This window comes from Cryptomeria japonica, chromosome 3, assembly GCF_030272615.1.
Source record: "Cryptomeria japonica chromosome 3, Sugi_1.0, whole genome shotgun sequence".
NCBI lineage: Eukaryota > Viridiplantae > Streptophyta > Pinopsida > Cupressales > Cupressaceae > Cryptomeria > Cryptomeria japonica.
In genome coordinates, this window is record NC_081407.1 from 382,085,389 (window position 1) to 382,109,624 (window position 24,236).

Sequence of the window (24,236 nt, forward strand, 5' to 3'; positions counted from 1 at the left end):
CACTAAGAAATGCATTTGATTGAGAGGAAGGAGATGGAGTAGGAGTAGACTTAGGACTTTCTACTTTGGGAGGATATTTTTAGGGACAACATTCTCATTCGTTTCCTCTTTAGGAGGGTCCATGGGAATATTTGTTGGAATATTAGAAGATAAAGATGGAATATAGCTTTGAAAGGTAGGTGTAACCGAGGCATGAATAGCTACTATGATTTGACATAAGTGTATAGCTTCAAGATCAACCTTGATTGTAACTACTTGATTGTTAGCATATAACTTAATAGAACCATGAAGGGTAGAATTGGGCACTCCTAAAGCATGAATCCAAGGTCTACCCAAGAGAATATTGTATGATAAATATCATGGAATAACATGTACTAAGGTTGGAATAGTAATCGGTCCAATCTTTACAGGCAAAATAACGGTGCCCAAAGTGGTTTTACCAGTATAATCAAAACCACGAATGAACATAGAAGATGCAGCAAGAGGCTTAGAATCCACTTTGATTTTGGGCAATAGATCTAGACTACAAACATTGAGTGTTGAACCAATATAAATGAGAGTTTTTCTAATGCCAACACCATTAACATAAAATGATTATCATTAATGGATCTACTTCATTCCTTACTTCTCGAGGTGGGAGTTCATGTGGATAGAATGTAATATTTGGTGAATCTGCACAAATGTGATCCATCAACTTATTTACATCTGAAGGCTATTGGAAGAATGTTGCAAATATGTGCTTGAGAGATATTTGAGATATGTGTTGTCATTGTTGTCAACATATTTCTCTGTTTGAGACATTGATGTAGTGAAGTTCAGTGAGTTAGTTTGTTTAGTATGATGAAGATCAAAGTTTGTGCATTAAAGGGCTGTCTGTAGTTGATTCAGCTCAATTTTTCAGAGGTTTGCATGGATATTTGATTCTGTTATGGGTATCAGTGTTGTGGCTGGTTTTTTAGTTATCCAGTGGTGACAAAGTGACAATATTTTGATCTGCATTACTTCGCATTGTAATATCTTGTCCTACAGATTTGGATGCATGTTTGGGATGTTGGTTTGTGTCCTCAATTCAAGTGGTTCATGGTTTGGAGGTCTACAAGTGATTTTTTAAGGTTAGCAGTCATTGCAATTAGTGTTCCTGAGGTCCAGTATGAAGATGCTAGTGATTTTAGTAATTTGTGTTTGTGCAGATGTTGCTATGGTAATTCATGATGCTTGTGGATATTTTTGGATCACTTGCCTTTTGTGTTGGTGGTCTGCATTGATCATTGATATTTTAATTGATGTTTGTCTTTGGTACATTGGTGTTCTTTATGTTTGTAGCCAACTGAATGCTTATAGTGTGTTGTGGATGTTCAAGGCATATTTTTTGGAGGTGTAACATGTTCGAGGCAAAATATTTGGGTCTGTGCTATGTCCTGACCGAGATTGCTTGGTCCGCATTGAGTGTGGTTATATTTTTGTAATTAGGTGGTGAGTGTTGAGCCAACCTTGAAGATTTTTCCAAGGTTGTGATGTCAAGTATAAATAAATGTAATAATCTTGTATTCGAGTGTGGTGTATAGATGTGGATGAGTGTATGTGTGCTAAATGTATACATCTTTTGAAGGTAGACAAGAAGTGTGAAGAAGAAATTTTTTTTGTGCTTCAATGGAACTGAACCAGGCATTGAGATGCTATTCCACGGTTCATTACTTCTGAATGTGATCTGAAATTGATTGTATAGGCAGTGAGCCTTCCCCGGGCAGCGAGCCCCTCTCCTTTTGAGTAGTGAGTTCTAGGTAGTGTATTTGAATGCAAGTTGATTCCTCATTGTAATACTTGTAACAGAGTATACCTATTTTGTGGGTTCATCCCCACCATGTTTTTTCCCTTAATTGGGTTTCCACGTCCAAATACCTTAGTGTTATGTGTGTTTATGATGTGTTGGTGATTTATGCTTTCATGTTTAATTATCAGATCTGAGAATAAGTTTAAGTTACTTGTTTTTTGTGACAACTAATTCACCCCCCCTCTCAGTTATCTGCCCTATTTCATCAATTGGTATCAGAGCTATTTCATCAAAGGCCTAGTAGAAGAAGGTAATGAGATATTCTAAAGAGATTCCTCTAGAATACCTTGATAAACTAGAGCAGTCTAGAGAAAATACCAAAGTGAGATCTTAGCGGGAGTAACACGAAGTTGCTCAATAAGATTGTAATCACTAGATTTCTTAACTGAAGGCTTAGGTGCTTGAGGAAGATCTAGTTGAGAAGGTGGTAAAGAAGTATTCGATTGATCAACATTTTGTTTGTTTATATGAGTGTTATAAGTGTGGGCTACCATTATATGAGAAGGAGCCTTAGACTATTTGTATCTTGTAAAAAGATCCTATGAGTCACTTTTAAAAGGAACACCACAAATAGAAATTACCTTCTTTGGAGAAGGCCAAGTTACAGTCACACAAATGATTGGGCTCTTAGGTTTGCTAAGGCTAACAAAGACAACGATAACATTTACATACTCCGTACAACTTGTAGAAGAATTAGTTGAAGGAACTTGCTTGACATCAACCTTTGGGAGATTAGATGTAACATGAGATTCATCATCCACTAATGCATCAACTCTTAAAAGCCAAGTCACCATCACAGGCATGAAAAGGAACATCGTTAGTACATTGAATAAAATTAGAAATAGAACTAATAAAAGAAGATAACAAAAGCATTTCAAAAATAATGAACTAAATTAAACAAGCCATGCATGACTAAAGGAATGATAAATAATTCTTTTGAAAATAATACATAAGAAGTGTTCACGTTGGGTTCACCAAAATGTAATGGAGGAAATTTGTTACATTAAGGATGATGGATCTTAGAGAAAAAATTGAACCTCCAGTACCTCTTCTATTCTGGCACTAAGGGTGAGCCAAGGGATACCAAATAACAAAATTAAACTAATGCAAGACAAACGAGGTCCCTAGACAACCCCGACAAGTCTCTGTGGACAGGACGAGTGCGTGTGTCTTAGACAACAATGCGACATGCTAGAGTCCTATACAAATAGAGATAGAGAGTCATACAAAAGGATGCTAACATCCGTACGGATGCACAAAAATTAAAATATCTAAAAAATGCAAGAAGGATAGGTATCAAAAATTAAATGACAAAGGATAAGGCAAAAGATAAATATACAAGAGGTCCAAGCTATGAAGCCTCCCGCTGAGTAAGCTCCTCATGAACACAAACCTGCACACATGAAGAAGAGGAAATTTTTTGGGAGTTGTGTTTAGAGGTCTGCCTCAGTGAGACACCCGCTTTGGTGCTTCCACCTCCATGGACAACCCAGATAGATAGATAGATCAAAAGATAAACAACTAGAATGATAAAATGATCAAATAGATTAGGGATGTGATAAATCCCAAGATTCTCAAAGATGAGATGGATAGAATGATAGAAAGATATTACCAAAGAGGCTTGATAAAGCCAAGAGAGTTGCAAAAGGTTATTGTGATATCTTGAGAGTGTTGTAGCAAACTAGAGACTGTTGTAGCAAAGAGCCGTGGCAACCAAAATAAGAGAGACATTGCATGGAGGAACTAGAGAGATTGCTTGAAGAACAAAAAAAGAGACCTTGAATGGAGAGAAAAGATGGATTTAAAATGAGAGAATAAGAGTCAGCAAGCCGTTTAGAATATTTTGAGCCATTCCCACCGACCAAGATAGGTGACAAGTGTCGAAATGCACATAACTAACATTTGAATGTTAAGATGTTATGGGACGAATGCACGATGCACAGATGTTCACACGATGCACTAGTGTCCAGACAAATCATGCTAAAAATGACAAGTGGCAAGAGAAGCATGCGACTAACATGAAGCAAAAGCTGAAGGATAGCTACTGAAAGATGTCTTGAGCATCTTGAGAGGGAAAAGGTTGATACAAGGGCTGAAATGAGCCTACTCAAATGCTAGGGGAATGGATACTAAAGTGGCTAAAAAAGTGTAGGTAATATTACAAAGGGGTATGCAATTTTTGAATCTACACAAAATATACTTTCTGAACTAGAAACACACACGTTGATCCACTCTAGGAGAAAGAGATGAAAAAACACATCTTCCAAAGATTAATTAACCAAAACCTAACGAACAACAGATTCTAGATCCAAGCATTTTCGGAATAACCAACATATCAACTGTACCAACAACATAACAAGATAAATTTGCACCACAAGCATTCTGGACCAAAACCGGAATAACAAGTTTGACATTAATGACAACCACAACAACACATCAACTCATATTTCCAACAATATCCCCCTTTGTCATTGATGGCAACACTTTATAACAATCGATAAGCACTTGCTAAAAACTTGCACTTTGACCAAAACTCAAAGAAGAATAATACTCTTCAATCTCCCCGAACTAACAACTCAATCTCTTTCTCCCAATCCCTCAGTCAACAACTCAATCTCTCCCCCTTTGCCATCGAGGAAAAATGTCACAACAATATTGCATATCACTGCACACCACTGGTCCCCTGAGAGAAACCACAACATTGATCCAAGAAAAGAAATAGGCATGAAATCTCCCCCTAGAAAGATGCATCCTCATAATGTACCTATCTATAAGGAGGGGCAATGACCCCAAGCTTCTCCCAAAGAAACTCAAGTGAATCCTTCACTAATGCCTTAGTGAAAATATCTACAACCTGGTCCTTTGTAGAAATATATTCCAACCAAACTTCCTTCTCTATCACTTTCTCCCTTAAATAACAATATTTGATTGAAATATCCTAACATGATTCATCAAAATATTTATTGCACTTGTATTGTCGCACAAAGTAGGAATTGCTTCATCATATGTTACCTTGATATCCTTAAGAGTCTATCTCATCCACATCACCTGAGTACAACAAGATGTTGATGCAATATGCTTTGCTTAAATAGTAGATAAGGAAACCAAATCTCATTTCTTACTGAACTAGGAAACCAATCTCTCTCCTAAAAAGAATGCACCACTACTAGCATTATTTCGGTCATCAATAGTTCCGGCCCAATCTGCATCAATATAGGCTTTCAACATGAAATCTCCACCTTTCTTGTACCAAAGTCCAAAGTCCACTATTCCTTTCAAGTATCTGAAAATTATTTTCACTGCTTGCTCATGTGTCACCTTCTAATTTGCTTGAAATCTAGCTACCAGAAAAAAAGCCCGCATGATATTTATTTTGGATGGAGTCAAATATACAAAAATTCTCCAATCATCAACATGTACTTCTTCTGTTCAACTTTTGGAGTCTCATCATATTTTATCAACTTGCACCCAACAGTTAAAGCATAGTAACCAGTTTGTAATCATCAAAACCAAACTTCTTCAACATTTCCTTCACATACTTGCTCTAAGAAATAAATATTTCATCTTTTGATTGACTAACTTGCAACCCAAGAAAGAAAGACAACTCATTAATCATTGACATCTCAAATTCATTCCGCATCTCCTTAGCAAATTTTTTACATAGATCATCATTTCCTCCAAATATAATATCATCAACATAAACTATAACAATCAACAACTTATCTCCATCAATCTTGAAAGAAAGGTTATCGTTTGTTGTACGTTTCCTGAAATTTTGTTGAAGTAAATAACTATCCAATCTTGCATACCAGGCTCTAGGTGCCTATTTCAGTTGATACAAAGCTTTATTTCTTTTTGTACACCATATCTAGATATTTTGTTAGTATGAATCTATCTAGCTACTCAATGTAAACTTCTTCTTCTAGATCTCCAATCGAAAATGCTAATATGCCATCCATTTGATAAACCTTAAAGATCTTGAAGCAGAAAATGCAAGAAACATGCATATAGCTTCCATCCTTGCTACAAGAGAAAAATTTTCTTCAAATTCTATACATTCTACTTGAGAATATCCTTTACATACCCATCTCTCTTTATTCCTTGTCACTTGTCCTTGCTCATTCAATTTATTTCTGAATACCTGCTTAGTTCCAATTGCATTCTTGTCCACTGGTATTAACTCTCAATTCTTATTCTTTTGAATATGATTTAGTTCTTCTTCCATTTCCTTTACCCAACTTTCATATTTGTTTGCTTCCTCATAAGTCTTCGACTCAGTTACTGATAGAAGATAGTAATTAGCTTGATCTTGAGCTTCTACAATCTTCCTCCCTATCTGAACACCTTTTGCTTTATCTCCAATTATCTGATTCTCTCAATGATGTTTCTAAACATACTTAGGAAATTTTACGGAATCTTCTTCTTCTTCTTCTTCTTCTTCTTCTTCTTCATTTTCATTTGATTCCTTCTCTTTGATTTCTTTTGAATCACTTGTCTTCTCTGGAACTGCAAGAACAATCTCAATACTAGTATCATTTTAGGTTCAATATTATTCCATTCTTCACATACGTTCACATTTGTATTTTCTACTATTATGTTTAACCTTTTGTTAAAACATCGATAATCTTTGTTGTTTGTAGCATATCCTATAAAGATTCCTTCATCTACTCTAGATTCAAATTTCTCAAGATTATCCCCATCTCTTTCAAGATATAACAGTTGCTTCCAAAGATCTTAACGTACTTCGTGGTAGGTGGCCTTCCATTGCATTGGTCATAAGAGGTTTTGGTATGATTTAATCTGATTTGCACCCTGTTAAGAAGATATAGCGTAGTATGTACTACTTCTTTCCAATACACATTAGCCAAATTAGCATATTTTAACAAATTCCTAGCCATCTCAACAACAGTTCTATTCTTTCTTTCCACAACGCCATTCTACTAAGGATTCCTCGAAGCAAAAAAATGTTTTCTAATCCCATGAATTTTACAATTACTATCAAATTCCCATGAAGTAAACTCTTGTTCTCTATCTGATCTTAAGCACTTAATATTAGCATCAACTTGATTCTCAACCATGGATTTTAAAATTTAAATCTATCAAAAGCCATAGATTTATCCTTTAGAAATGTAAACTAAGATATTCTAGAAAAATCATCAACGAGTAACATTAAATACCTTTCTCCATTTAAGCCCCCTATCCTTGTAGGTCTACATAAGTTTGTATGAATCAACTCCAAAGGTTTCATAGTGGAATATTCCTTATTCATGGATCTTCTCTTTTTGTACTTTCCTAATTGACATTATTTGCATATAGTATCAGTACGCTTCACAAATCTAGGTAAATATCTAACCGCCTTAGATTTGTAAATGGGTAAACCCACGATAGTAGGTTACACTTTTTGTCAACTTTGACACTTCAATTTTCATTTTAAGAAAAAATCTCACATTCAGACACTTATTACTACTAAACCATACAGAATTTGCAGATGATGTGAACTAGTGATTTGTGACATTTTGTGTGTAGATTCTAAATATTTTTTTTTGAATCAAATTATTTTCATTTTTCTATCTAACTCAAAAACTAGTTTTTTACAAAAAACAACATTTTTAAAGAGTGATACTCATTTGGTATGACATAACTTTTTTTCTAAAATAGATATGAATGCGATTCTTTTGAATTTAGTTTTGTGACATCCATATCTAATGTTTCCAATTGGTTTCATAACATTATCTTCAATATTTCATATTCTATTAAGTTTTGAAGACGAGTTAACTATAATTTTGACATAGGTTCATGTGTTTGATCATAACTTGTTGTGTATGTATCCAAATTCATATTTTTTTGTTGGAAAGAGGACTTCAATACCTAGTGCACAAATATTTTTCAGAATTTTTTTTCACTTGTTTACTATTTTTCTATAACCGTTGAACTCGGAAGTTGATGTTCGGTATGAAACCTATGTTTAGTTAATCTAAAAAAAAATCATAATAAACTCTTTACATATTAAAATAATAGTCATTAGAAATCTTTCTTCGAGTAATACTATTAGGCATTTGGGTTTGTCAAAATTTGTCCATTTGAGCCCCCAATTTGAGCTTCGAAGGCCAAAAATCTGCAGAAACCATGAGAGGTTTGGGGGGAGTCCAAAACCAAGCATGTTCGATAGAACATATGTTCTATCGAAGGGGGTTCGATCGAACTCCCCTTCTATCGAACCCCCTAATGCAATTTTTTATGTTTTATGCCTTTTTGGGTTCGATTGGAAGTGGGTTTCGATCGAATGTGTTTTTTACATTCGATTGAAAGGGGGTTTCGATAGAACATGGCTAAAATCAAGTTTTGGACAAAAGAGTCAATTTTTTTCATCTAAAAAAGTGTAACACACTATTGTGGGTTCACCCAAATCTTGACCATGTTATCAAAATTGACATGCCCCATTCATTTGTGCCATAACCAACATTCGTTACTTTGCATCAGAAAACATTTGTTCTCCTCTTTATCTTTAATGTAGTAAACATTTCCTCCTGTTCTAATTCCTTCTACAACTCCTTTACCATTCTTCTTAAATTTCACACACCCTGTACTGCTAAACAAAACTTCATACACTTTTCTACACATCTAACTAACACTTAACAAACTATGTCTCAATACTTCAACAAAAGAAACATCATTAGTCTTATGCTTACCATCAATTAAAATGCTTCCAATTCCTCAAATAGTTGGATCATATTTTCTAGAAAACTTCATAAATCCTCCATCATATTTATTTAGATTAATAAACCTGTGTTTGTCACCAATCATATGATTTGAACATTTAGAGTCTATAATCCATGTATTCGGTTCTATCTTAGTATGCAACGTAGTCTTAACAATCTTCCCATCTTCCGATTTCTCCAAGGCATTTTCTTGATCCTCAATTGCCAAAAAAAAAGATTCTTCATTCGAGGCATCATCAATTTCATCTTCAGATGCATGTTCTTCAATAGAGCACAATCCCTTATTCTCTTTTATATTGAAATTGAATTTTTTTAACTTTTTCTTCTTCTCATCATCATCTGATTTCTTATAATCTTCTCTGTACTTGCAATTAGAAACTGTTAGGATAACCGGTGAACAATTGAGGGGGCGGGGGGTGAATCAATTGTTAATAGATTATACCAATTAAACCACTTAATAACCTTTAACCAGAGCACATAAACATTGAATACCAGAATAGCAGAAACAGATACCGGTAAGCAATAAAACTTAAGAATGAAACAAAGAATTAACACAATGCAACCATACCACATAACCCCATGATTTGTATGTGGAAAACCTGATAAAAGGAAAAACCACGGTGGGAAGCCTACCCACAGTCAGATGATACTTCTTCAAAAAGTATGTGATACAATAAGAGGCCTACACATGCAGGAAGGTACACTGCCTAGAGCGTATTTCTCATTCTAAAAGAGTCTCACTGACTATAGAGAGGTTATAACCACCTCAAGATATTTGGACAAATGCAGAATAATGAACTACCAGAGATAGTGTCTACCATGCCTGATTACAATCCCGGTTAAGCTCAATCTTGGAGGCCTTTAACCTCTTACTTAAAACCGATTTCGATCACCTATGATTGACCAAATATCCTTCGCATATGATATTACATTCTACGACCACGATCATTACATTTCCATTCCCATACCATTCCATGATCTACAATGAGATCTTACATCAATTTATGCAAACCCTAAGGCCTAAACCAATTAGGTCGGCCACCTAAAAGATATTACAATAAGATCATTACATACATCCATATTACAATGATATGCCATGTCAGTTTTAGACCGAAACAACAATAACCAATCCATAAATCATCCCGGTAATGTGTAGAGAACATGTTAACATGATACTGGTCCATAACCTAGATAGGTACCAGACCTAATCTGGGCCCACCACGCCAAAGTGATGTCTTCAATCAGTGGCACGATCAAGGATCACCTTCTGCATCCTGAATTCCATCTGGAAGCCGACCAACACCACTTAGCATTATGTCAAGGTTTCTCAGTGAAAGCTTTGCCGGTTAAACCTTAAACCCATACCAGTAACGCAAGATCTTCTATCGGTAACCAAAACCTATTTGTCGGTAACCAACCATAACAGATAGTGTTGACATCAATGACAAAACATCAATGCAACACATAATCAATTCATCCATATTGCCAACAATCTCCCCCTTTGACATTGATGGCAACACTAGATGTGAAAACATCTAAGTACCAAGAAATTCCAAACAAGTCTCCCCCTGTGGAAGACAACCAACAATCTCCTATATATAGCTCTGAATATCAATAACTCTCCCCCTATGAATAATATCTTTGTAAAGTTCTGAATTTATTTTTCACATCACTATCTCTCCCCCTTGAACATCAATGCCAAAAATCTGACAAAAATATCAAAGCAATAATATAAGTCATTGAATCTCAAAGCTGACTACTCCCCCTGAGTAGTAGCATCACTCATCAGTGCCATAATGAATAGTATCTTTAATAATGCATGTCGGACTGATGTCAAACCACATTAATCAAGTCTTTGTCGGAGGGGCAGAAGCCCCTAACATGTCTCTCAAATACTCAAATGACTCCTTTGACAACGGTTTAGTGAATATATCTGCAATCTGCTCTTTAGTGTTCACATAGACCAATTTGACTTCCTTTTCTTCCACCTTGTCCTTGAAAAAATTATATTTTATTGATATGTGTTTGGTCTTAGAGTGAAATACCAGATTCTTAGATATGTCAATAACTGCAGAGTTATCACAATAGATAACTATCGGTTCACCATAATTTACCTTGATATCCTTCAACATTTGCTTCATCCACAAGACTTGAGTGCAATTAGTTGCTGCTGCAACATATTCATCTTCTGCAGTAGATAAAGAAATGCATGACTATTTTTTGCTGATCCATGAAACCAATTTCTTTCCAAGAAAGACAACTCCACTAGAAGTGCTCTTCCTGTCATTAGTATCTCCTGCCCAATCTGAATCTGTATATGCACATAAAGTGAAGTCATCATCTCTAGAATACCATAAACCATATTCTGTTGTTCCTTGCAAATACCAGAATATCCTCTTTACTGCACATTCATGATTTTTTTTAGGATTACTTTGATATCTTAAAACAATACTTACTGCATTCATAATATCTGGTCTAGTTCGAGTTAGATATAACAAGCCACCAATCATAGACTTATACCTTGTTGGATTTACCAGTGCAGCTATATCTTTGATTGATAATTTCTCACTTGTCACCATAGGAGTACTTACCGGTTTAGAATTATCCATCCCAAACTTCTTCAACAATTCCCTTAGATCTAGTCTGCAGAACAATCAACTGCACAAGGAGAGCTAACATGGAGGGAGCTCAGGTTCAGAATTCAAATTTGAGTGGGAGTTCTAGTTCAGTGTCGGGACAAATTGGTGCAGATGATTCAAAGATTCTTGCAGATGGAGGGAGCTCAGGTAGTAAGGATCTTGATGCTCCCTTGGATTTAGGGGACCCAGGGGGAGGACCAAGATCACGAGAAGAGCGGATAGCAGGTGATAGCGGGAAAGGTCAGGCTCAAACTTCAAAATCAGGAGATGGCAACTCGGAAGGAGCCCTAAGACAACAAGCGGCTAGCGGTTCAGAGAACATGGTGGAAGGTAAAGTATCTCCTAAAAAGGATCTTTCTTCGACCCCAGAGGATCTTAAGGGGGGACCCAGTTTGAATGGACATAATCGTAAGTGGTCCTCTTTGTTCGGAGTCAAACCTAAAGGTAAGTCCTCTCTGCCTCCGGTTAAAAATACCTCGAATGTGTCTTAGGGAAATTTTTCTATCTCTATTCCAGACCAAATCATAGACCAAAACATTGCTAGAATGGAAAATACTTTGATTGGTAATTTTTTTGGGACTAGAGCGAACATAGAGATCGTTCATGGGTTTGTCAAAAGAAAGTGGAACCTGAAAGGCCAGGTTGATGTGGTGGCAATTAACAAAGGTTGTCTATCCTTCTCTTTTTCTTGTGATGAAGACAAAAGAAACATTCTATGTAGTGGTTCATGGGCAATAGGTAAATACATCATGTACATCCAGAAGTGGTACCCTAATGCAGGAACAGGAAAAACTTTTCTGGTTCAAGTTCCGGTCTGGATTAAACTCCCTGGGCTACCAATGGAATTTTGGGAGGAAGATGTGCTAGCAGGAATAACCAATACCTTTGGGGAGCTTATTGCTATTGACCAAGTCATGACATCCAGAAGAAGGCTAACTTACGCTAGAATTTGTGTTGGAGTTGGACCTGATACGAGCATGCCAGAGGAAATAGAGATAGAATCTAAATTGGGGAAGTGGGGGCAGATTATTGTTTATGAACCAATCCCTTTTGCCTGCTTTCATCACAAAAAAGTAGGACACTGGGCTAAAAAATGCCCCAATAATGAGGGTAAATCTTATCCCCAAGCTAAGGTTTGGAAAAAAGTTGATAGTTCTCTAAAAGCAATGGAGTCCAATGACCCAGATCAGGAGAAACAGTCTTAGGTTGGAAGGACGGAGGAATAACTCATCAGTGAAATGGGAAATGATCTAAAGAAAGTAGATAGAAAAAAAAAAGATCCTCAGGAGATGGAGCAGAACGGTAAGGATTCAGAGCATGGAAAAAAAGTCAATAAACAGAATGAGGAATCGGAAGAGGATAAGACAGAGTTAGTCTTAGATAAGTTTGAGAGTAAAGGAGATAAAAATCCCATAGATAAAAAAGATGAAGGAGATAATTTCAACCTTGTATCAAATTCTCAGGATCTGGACAAAGAAATAGATTGGTTCCAGGAGGCCCAACCTGATAATATTCTGGATCAAGGCTATCGAAAATCTCATTAGTTTCCCCAGCAAAAGTAAAGATGACCTTTCCAGAGGAAAAAGGTCCAAAATGGGGAGATGAGGAAGACATCAAAAAGGCACTGGGGAAGAGTGAAACAAAGAAAGAGGAAGAAGAAGTAGTAGAGGACAAAAAAAAGAACAAGCAAAAAAAAAAGAATAATAATAACCTTGTCAATAGTACGATGACTAGAAATACCAAAAGCAGGCTTGGGGATGCGGGGGTGCAATACACTTCTCCAGGAAGACATTCAAATGCAAAAAAAAGATCAATGGAAACAAGAAGGAATATTGCAGATGGTACTCAGAGAACCATCTTTGAGGCAGGTATTTCTAAAAATCCATGAAGATCATTTCTTGGAATATTCGAGGACTGAATAGACCTCACAAACATGATTTAGTTAAAAATATGATTAGAGATAAAAACCCTGATATTTTTTTGATTCAAGAAACTAAGATGGCGAAAGATAAAGTAGAAAGCTTGAAGATGTTCAAAAATGGAGGAGTCAGTGGAGGGAGTTCTGAAGGTGCTTTGAGAGGAATTGTTACCTTCTGGAACAAAAATAATGTAGAAGGCGAGGTGCTGATTCAGGACAACAATTTGGCTTGTATTAGATTCAAGCATCTTAAAAATTGCACTACTTGGGTCTCAACTAATTTATATGCTCCGTACACTAAGACTGGTAGAAGTGAGCTGTGGAGATATCTTACTGGGTTAAGAAGCAGGCTTGCTGAGGACAACTGGATTATCATGGGAGACTTCAACACCCCCTTGAAGGAAAATGAGAAAAAGGGAGGGAGTCAAGCTAATCTGGACAGTAGATTGGACTTGATGGACTTTATTAACAATAATACCATCCATGACCTGGAGCTGCAAGGAGTTAAATTCACTTGGACCAACAGAAGAAGTGGAGAGGATTTGATTTGGGTTAGACTTGATAGAGCTCTTCTATCCTTAGATTAGTTTAACCTTCATGACTGCTCTTTATCTTCTCATATAAGGGCAGGATTTGACCATTATCTAATAACCTTTACAGCTAAAGCTAAGAATAGAAGGAGGCATTTCCCTTACAAATTTGAAAGAATGTGGACTAGGCACCCGCATCTGGAGAGTAAGATTAAGGATTGGTGGCAGGTCAATATTGAAGGAAATGCCATGTATAGAGTGGTTAAAAAGCTTAAGATTATTAAAGATAATGTTAAGAAGTGGAATAAGGAATGCTTTGGGAATATCTTTGCCTCGAAAGCCACTATTCTCTTAGAGCTTAAGGATATCTAGGATGAGATACAAAATAATGGTCATACTAATACGTCTAGAGATGCTGAGGATGCTATTCTTATGAGATACCATGATATTATTGCTAAAGAAGAAACATACTGAAAACAAAGATCAAGAAATGTCTAGTTGAAGGAAGGGGATAGGAATACTAAATACTTCCATATGTCCACCCTACGACATAAAGCCATTAATAGAATAGCTCAGATTAAAGTGAATGGCAGATGTGTTGAAGAAGATGAACCCATGAGCAGGGCTGCTATGGACTTTTTTTTCCAACTTACTTGCTAAGGATCAGACTTTGGATATGCAAGCCCAAAGGAATCTCTTGGACAATATACCTACCATTTTAGGGGATGACCAGAATGCTCACTTGACTACTATCCCTTCCCATGATGAAATTCTGATAGCCATCAACTCCTTTGAAGGCAACAAGGCCCCAGGCCTAGATGGTTTTCCCATATTTTTCTTTCAAAAGTATTGGCATATTATTGGAGATGATGTGTCCAGAGCTATGAAAGAGTTTTTTGGTGCCAAATTTTTTTTGAAAGAAGTTAATGGTACTTTTATTGCTCTTATCCCCAAGAAGATGGGGGCTGACACCATGGATCTCTTTAGACTTATAAGTCTATGCAACTCTCTTTATAAGATAATTTCCAAGGTTCTGACCTCTAGAATCCTAAAGTTTCTTCCCTCTATCATTTTGCCTCAGCAAAGTGGTTTTGTCTCGGGTAGACAAATCTTGGATTCGATCATCACTGTCCATGAAAATATCCACTCTTTATCTTTCTCTAAAAAAGAAGGTTTTTTTCTGAAGCTAGACCTCTCTAAAGCCTATGACAGAGTGGATTGGGATTTTATGATGGATGTTCTCTCTGCTTTTGGCTTCTGCTCTAGAAGTATTAGTCTTATCAGACAATTAGTCTCTTCGGCTTCTTTCTCTGTCCCCAGGGAGAAAGCTTCTAGAGGCCTTAGGAAGGGGGATCCTCTATCCCCGGTTATCTTTATTATTTTGGCAGAGTGTTTGGGGAGATGTATTGGGAAGCTGGTTGAGAAAAGGGAGTTCTGTGGTTTGAACCCATCTTCGGCGGATCAAATATGTTTCCATCAACAATTTGTTGATGATTCTATAATAATGGGGAAAGCTATAGTGAAGGATTCTAGAAGTTTAAAGAAGGCTCTGGATAGCTATGGAGCTGCTACTGGACAACTTATTAACTGGTCTAAAAGATTTGCTTATTTTATCAATACCCCAGAGAGAAGGAGGATTAAAATTAGTAATATCCTGGGTTGTCAAGTTGGAAATCTTCCAGCTTCTTACTTAGGGCTACCCTTATGCCATGATCCACCTGATACTTTTTGGGGAGCCTTGGTGGAAAAATTCCATAAGAAGTTGGCTCGCTCGAAGGGTTCTCTTCTTAGCCAAGCTAGTAAGGTTCAATTGCTGAAATCTACTCTACAAAGTATCCCTCTCTATGCCATTAGTCTCTTTAGAATTCCTGCCAAGTATGTGGAGGCCATTGAAAAGATTCAGAGAACTTTTTTATAGACTGGGGTTGAGGAGAAGAAGAGAATGAATTTGATTGCATGGGAGAAGGTTTGCAAGACAATAAGAAAGGGAGGACTGGGTCTTAGAAGAATAAGAGACATAAATGAGTTCCTTATGGCCAAGAAGATTTGGAGAGGGTATAAAAATCAAGGAGAATGGAAACTGATATGGGACAAAAAATATAAAAGTCAATGTCCGACCCTTCAAAGCTTCCTTAAAGTGGATAATATCCCAATTGGGTCCAATATCTAGAAAAATGTTTCTAGAACTAGAAACTTAATTGTCAAAGGTGCAAAATGGAAAATGGGGAAAGGGAATCTTATCCAATTCTGGGATGATTCTTGGCTACTGGATTCCCCTTTGAATGAAGACCCTGAGTGGAGCAGATTTCAGAACCAATGCAACAAAATATTTGGATCTAAGGTGGATGATTACTGGGAAGATGGACAGTGGAAGGATTTATCTCAGGTGGATCAGTCCTTGAGTAGATTGAAAAGTTATGAACTCTATGGTAAGGGTTGAAGAGGAAAACCAATTAATTTGGAAACTCATAGCTAGTGGTACTTTCACTATGGCCTCTTTGTATCATCAACAATTCTCCAACATGCAAAGCCCATGATGGGCTAAGGCATGGGTTAAAGGCCTCACCCCTAAGATTAACATTTTTTTCTGGACAACCCTACAAGATAAAATTCCAACTACTGAGAATATCAGAAAAAGAGGTATTAGTATGCCTAGTGTTTTTATTCTCTGTAAGCAAAAGGAGGAGACCATTAATCATATGCTCTTTCATTGCCCTTTCTCTGCTGATGTTTGGGGAAGCTGTCTGGACCACTTCAAAATCAGTTGGGGTTTCCCTGAGTCGATTAAGGAGGTTTTCAACTCTTGGCGTCATCCTTCAAGGAATAAAACCACAACTTTATTATGGAAAATCGCCCTTCCTCATATGTGTTGGGGTATATGGAAAGAGAGAAATGACAAAATTTTGAGAGAAAAAGTTTCTAAGGAAAAAATTGTGTTTGAGAAGTTAAAAAGAAATATAGTGGAAAATATGAATATCATAGGAGGCATTGATAATCCCCAAGATAAGGATGATCAATTTATCTACAAAAAGTGGAGATTAAAGGGTCGAGAACACTCTCAAATCAACCCTAGAGAGGGTGTGATATGGATCAGTCCGCCCAAAGGATGGATGAAAATTAATTTTGATGGTGCCTCAAAGGGTAACTCGGGTGTTGCAGGATGTGGAGTGGTACTTAAGGACGAATGAGGGAATTGCAAAATCATAAAAAGTATTCCCATAGTAAATTAGACAAATCATGTGGCTGAAGCGATGGCGGCTTACCATGGGATGATCCTTGCTAAGGAAGCTAAATTCACTAAAGTTTGGTGTGAAGGAGACTCATTGAACACAATCAATTGTTTAAATATGAAATTCCCGCCTTCATGGTCTATTAGTAATGCTATTAAAGCAACTAGGAAAATTAGCGAAGAATTTGAAATGTGTGTTTTTACACATGCGTACAGGGAGGCCAATTCCTGCGCTGATTGGGCTGCCAACCTGGCTTGCCAATCGGAAGACATCATTACTAGTCATGGTGAAAGTGAGATTGCAAGTGAAATGAAATCCCTACTTAATCTGGACTGGAGCCAGGCTAGGCAACATGGTACTTTCAATCATTATTTCTAATGCCTCATCTGCCTTTTTCGATGCAGGATTACTTTGAAGATAATGAGCATTTATATAGGTGTCTTATCATAATTATCTGGTATGGATTTTGGGCATTCTTACAAGGCAACCATAGAAACCAGAGGAGAGGATATCAAGCCGAGAGAAGGAACTTCAAGGAAAGTGCTGAAAAAAAGGGAGGTAATAAGAAAAGATTTGAACCCACCTCTTGCTTTGACTGGAAAAAGAACAACGATGTCTGGGATATCCTTCAGCAAGGGGTTTGAATGTTTTCACGGAGTGGCTAAGTGGGAAAGATCCCACAATTACCAGCTATTTCATCAAGAACTGGAAAAATGGTAAAATCTTGGTCGGGTCCCAAATGATGAATGTTGATGAGGAGGTCATTGCTGAGGCTACGGGGATGACTACTGAGGGAATGAAATTTTACAGGGATCGCAACATATCAGATAAAGCAGTGGATAAGTTTCCAGTCATGGACGAAGAGAGGAGAAAGATGATTAAAATTGACAACTCCTACCATGCTCCAAAGAGGATTTTCAGGCCATGGAGGTTTGTTTTATTTGCTTCTATTGCCTACATTACTTTAGACGGTAGGTTTACCAGAGCCTACGGGCATCACTTTGTTTTGCTCAACCATTTTCACCATGGGGAATAGGTGAGCTTTCCTTATTACCTTGCATGCTTTATAGACCACACTATCAAGGAGGTTCAGAAGGATCCTAAAGGCGACCATGCCCTCCACCAGGGGCTTATGGTCCTAGTTTATACAATGGTTAAGGGGAAGTGCATTGAAAAGCCTATCAAAGGAAAAAAATGCATGATATGAGACTACAGAGAGTGAAGCTAGTGGATTCAACTTTAAATCAGAGACTGAGGGAGAATCGAAAGGGACTAGCAAAAAAGGGAGGAATAAGGCTAAGAGGAAAAGGATTGTGGTGCACTTAGACATGTCGCAGTCTGAAACTGAATCTTTAGAGAAATTTTTTGTTAAAACAAAGAAAGGGAAAGCTACTGGAAAGCAGACTCAGAAGAAGAACACTAAAAAGAATAACAACAAAGACATCAACCATATTCTGGTTGATTTTGAAGAGGATGCTGATGAAAACAAGAAGGTTGAGGGTAAGGATAAAGAAGGGGAGGTTAACCCGGTAATGGGCAACATTGAGGTTTTGAATAGCACAAGTCTACAGAAGGAGGATAAAGGGGAAAAAAGTGATATTGGTGACAATGATACTATAAAATCTTTCTGTGAGACCATTTCTACCATGGTAAAGGATATCAACAGTTTGAAGACTAATACGAAGGCTATAGCAAGAGTTACAGTTGGTGATAAGCCCCTCGCGGAACATGTTAAAGAACTAGTTGCTATTCTGCACAATGCGGAAGCTATTGAATGTATGGTGGGTAAAATTATAGCAACAAAAAACAAGGTTAATAAGATGGGAGACACCAAGGAAATGGAAAATAAAATAAACAATTTGGGCAGCAGAATCGACAGGCTGGAACTCAATGTTAAGAAGATTGCTGACCAAATTTTTTAGATCCTCAAAGCTTCGATGGATAACATGAACATCCTTATCAACAGGTTTTAGAACAATGCTGAGAAGGATGGTGATAAAAAGTAGCCGGACAAGAAGGGCCATGATATGAGGACTAGAGCTAACACAAAGATCAAGGGCGACATCAAAGGTCGTGAGCTGGAGGAATTAAAGACCTCGGTGAACAACATGAAACAAATGGTTGTTCATGCTGAGGAAATCATGAAAAGCATTTAGCTCTCTGTCTCTATTTCTGCAGGGTTCCTTGGTCTTGTCTTTTTGCTGTTGCTCTGCTTTCCTTTTGCTGTATGTTACTGGTTTTTTTTTAGGTTATGTTATGTAAGTTGATCCTTTCCGGTGGGATCTTTTTGTCTTTTTGAAGTGACCAGACACTTTTCTTTCTCGTAGTTCTGTTCTCCTGGCTTGTACAAGGTTCGGGTACCTTTCAAATATCTGCTTTTACTTAATCAAAACAATTCCCTTAGATACTTAGTTTGATAGATAAATATGCCTTTGTGAGTTTGAGTAATCTGCAAACCTAAGAAAAATAACATCTCACCAATCATGGACATTTCAAATTCATTCTGCATATTATTAGAGAATTCCATGCACAATTTATCTTCTCCTCCAAAAATGATATCATCAACAAATACTTCAATAATCATAATATCATCATCAATGATCTTATAATATAAATTACTATTAGCACTGCCTTTAGTAAAACAAAGCTTCAAAAGATATTTATCCAACCTTGTGTACCAAGGTCTAGGAGCTTGTTTCAAGCCATATAAAGCTTTCCTTAATATGAAAACCATATCTTTATCACGTGCCAATAAAAATCCATCAGATTGCTTAATGTATACCTCTTCCTCAAGTTCACCATTCAAAAATGCACATTTAAAATCCATTTGATAGACCTTATAGTTCTTATAAGATGCATAGGCAAGAAATAGTCTAACAACTTCAATTCTAGCTACAGGTGCAAATGTCTCACCATAATCAATTCCTTCCATTTGAGAATATCCTTTACAAACCAATCTAGCCTTGTTTCTTACAACTTGACCATCCTCATTTAGTTTATTCCTAAAAACCCATTTTGTTCCAATAACATTCTTATTTTTAGGTCAGGGAACTAAAGTCCAAGTCTCATTCTTTTCTATCTGATCTAATTCATCTTCCATAGCCTTTAACCAATGTTTATCTTTACAAGCTTCAATAACAGATGTCGGTTCAATTTGAGAAATAAGACATACCTCTTCATTTTCCAGTCTTCTTCTTGTCATAACTCCCTTGTTCCTATCTCCAATGATTTGATCTTTAGAACGGTTTAACCTTAAATATCTTGGTGTCTTCTGAACTTTAGGTTCACTGTTCTGATCATCAATCATAGTTGAATTTTCTGATTGTACTGGCATAACTATTTTAGTGTCTTGTACTAGTTGAGGCATTGTCGATTCAGTTATGATCATTTCCACTGCTGGTTCCCTATCATATGATATAGATTGATTTCTATATTGCTCATCCACTTTCACATTAGCGCTCTCCACAATTTTCTGCAATCTTTTGTTTTTGATTAAGGAAAATTAGGTTTTAAGGGACGCGAAACCCACTTACATAACGAGGAGATAAGAAAAAGAGAAACTAGAAAGAATAGAACAAAGAGAGAAAGGCTGCAAAAAAATAACAGAAAGAACAACAACCAAGGAAAAGAACAGAACAAGGCCAACGAGAGACTGGCAACCAAAAACCAGATTACATATCAGATGAAAATCTTTATAGTCTCTTTCGCATCCTTGACCAGCATCATCATCGCATTAGCTACCTCTTTCAGTTCTTTGTTTTCTTGGATCTGTTGATTGTCTTTGGTCTTTAACTCCAACTCACTAGTATTTTGCCTGGTTCTACGTCTGGAGGAGTGTAGAACAAAACTAGAGGCCGACTCGTCATCAATGATCACCATTTCTTTATTTTGCTTGTTCTTCTCTAGGCAAGCAACCAACACATTCATGTTTTGAGAAGACACCTTCAACACCACTAGATTATGCTCCATGAATTTCTTCAAAGCATTCTCAGTTTTTTGAATCTGATTGTTTATCTGACCATTATCAACCTCACCCTTTTCTTTGATAATTCTCACCACATCTTCAAGATTCTTTAAATCTCCCTTAATAATGTCTTTTTCTGGCCAATCCAAACTTTCTTCTTCATCCTCTGCATCACTAGTATCCTTCGCATCATCCTCTTTACCTTTAATGTTGATATCCTTAATCAAATTCTTAATTTTATAATCCATGTCTCTCTGTTTATTCTGAATGCTAGAGATGTTATCAATCACCCATTTCTGAAAATTGAATATTTCCAGGGTACTATTTCTAGCAGTATTCAGAATGGATTTTGCGTTCTCCATAACTGGGGTAGAGTCCACACACCTAGGGTTTCCCTCCTCCATGATGTGCTGAACATCATCCCTATTATCCAAGACATAGGGATTATCCTTCGCCTCTGGATCTTCAACATCCTCTTTTCTCTACCCATCTCCTTCCTTGCCCTCAACCTCCTTCTCCTACTCATTCTTCGCCTCTTCTTCCACCTCCTTCCCCTGTTCATGCTCAGGACCAACATTCTCTTCCGTGTCTTCTTTAGCTTCATCACTAATCCTCAATTTCTTATGTAGAGGAAGGTTAGAAGAATCTTCATCAGAATCAGAGCCATCATAACCCTCGAAAATGTGGGCATTATCCACAAAGGGGTCATCCCTATTAGCCCTAGCTTTACCCTTCAGATGCTCATATATTAATAAAATAAGGCCTTGGTGAGAAATGGGATAGGATTTAGGTTTCTTGGCATGGTCGGCTAGGCTATCGTTAAGGGAAGAGGCCAAATAGAAGGGCAACGAAATATTCGATCCATGGCGAAAACGGTTAAGGATGACAAAGTGGTAATTGTAAACTTTCGAAAACCTTCCATCAACCGTAAGGTATTCCATTAAAACTTTCAACATTTTCTGCTAGAAAGATTTTACCTGGTTAGGGAGGTAGTAGGACGCATTGTCCTTCTTAGCGAGCCGAGCCCTTTCTTCTTCATTTTTTGGGAAATTCTTGGTATCTTCCACCGAGAACTTGTGGTCTCTGTAGAATTTGATGCCTTCCTTCTACAAGCCAATAACCTCCGTCACCAAATCTTCATCCAACTTCCATGTCTAGCCAAACAGAGTAACTTTATTATTGGTCCAACCCTTGGCAAACCATGCGAAGCAAACTTCTTGCTCCCATACAGTTTCTCCATGTAATCAGTGAATCCATATCTGTGCAACCTTCGCCATATTTTCCTTTCACTTTTCCAGCTATCACAGCTGGAAGGCTCATTGCGATTAAGATTTCCCCCCATAATGTAATGGTTGTTCAAGTCGAAACCCTCAACAGAGTGCAAAATAACCAAATGCTGAAGGAATAAGACACTGGAATCGAAAATTAAGGCGATTTTCTTGTTGTTCAAATAGTCTTTTAAGACATTCAATATAAACCAACACTTAATATGATAAGGCCCATCACACTGGTGCTCATTATCACGATGCCTTAAACAGGTAATCAACTGACACTCTGCATCACTCCAATATCCATCATTGAGATCCGAGCACAAAAAGGTAATAATGAAATTAACATGTACCATGGACTCTATCAAATAATAATTGCTCACAGACTCCATTCTTACATGATACTTCTCTGATATACTTAGCATCCTCCACTAAAATGACCCCCTCATTGGCTAACAAATCAACTACCCTGTTACCTTCCCTAAAGGTATGGGTAATAATCACACTATCATAGGCATCTAACAATTTTTTAGCATTATCAATGATATTATGGATGTTCCAAGAAGGGGAACTAATACCTTTAATAGCCTGAATAATATTGAGAGAATCCCCCTCCAGCCATATTGTTTTAAAATTAAAACTCTGAGCAAGCTGGAGACATTTTAACATTGCCAGAACTTCTGCCACATGGTTGTTTTGAACCCCAAAGGGAGAGGAAATTGCAACAACACAAAAGCCATAAGAGTTTCTGATGACTCCTCCCCCTCCATCCTTCACGAGATTACCTTTAGCTGCACCATCAAAGTTCACCTTAATCCAATCATGAAGAGGGAACCTCCACACAACATTATCTCTCTTGCTCTTCATATCAGATTTGCAGACCTTGTGTATCAAATTTCATTAAGTTAGGATGATTTTCTCATTATCAGTCATGTTAATATAACTAAAATGCTTGTTATTTTTGTGAATGGTATTGATGTTTTCTTTAATAGCCCTACAAATCTTTTCAAAAACCACCTGAGAAGAACACTTAGCCTCCCTAAAAATTCTATTATTTCTCTCCTTCCAGATATGCCAACAGGTCATAGGAAGGACAAAGGACCAGAGGGTCTTAATCATAGGAAGCTTGGTAGGGAAGATCCATTGCCAGATGACTTCCTTAAAATTATTGTGCGTTACCCAATCAACTTTCCATTGCATCCACACTTTACTCCAGATCTCCCAGGTAAAATAACAATGAATAAACAAATGATCCACAGATTCAGCCTCTTTCTGACATAACTCACACCTATTAGGAATCATGAATCCTCTTCGAGCCAGGTTATCAAAGGTAAGAATATTGTTGTGAGTTGCAAGCCAAAAAACCATGTTAACTTTAGGAATGAGGAATCTATTCCAAATTTTAGTCCATATTGGGTTGCAGGCCTGAGTAAAAAAAAATTTATAAGCAGAGGCAATAGTAAAATTACCCCTAGGATTACTCTTCCATAGGAACACATCTTCAGAATCTTTACTGATAGAAAAGGACAACAAATCATGCTAAAGCAACGAGAATCCAACATAAACTGCATCAAGTCTGACCCATTTATTCTCCTTCCAATAATTACAGACCATAAAACCATACCTCCTTTTACATTCTTCAATGAAATGGTTGCAATCCTGGTTAAAAAGAGGCTCATCTTTAATCCAGACATCCTCCCAAAATATGATTTTATCACCTTTGCCAAGGACCCATCCGGCTCCAACTTTAGCAAATTTTATAGATTTGATCATACTATTCCATATAAAATATCCAACAGGGATATCTTCAGAATAGTGAAGAGAATGAATTGGCTGATTATGTATGTATTTATCAAACCACACCCTACTCCAATCTTTCTTAATATCATATGCCCTCCAAATCTGTTTAGCTAACAAGGCTTTGTTGAAAGGTTTGAGAGCTTTAATACCTAACCCCCCATTGCTTTTAGGAGTACCGACTTTATCCCAGGCAACCAAAGAAATCCTTTTCTTATCTTCTACACCAAACCAAAGAAATATTTTCTGAATTCTTTCTAAAGCTTCAACAAATTTGACCGGTATACTAAACAAGCTAAGAGCATAAACAAGCAGATTCTGAAGAGTAGCTTGAAGAAGT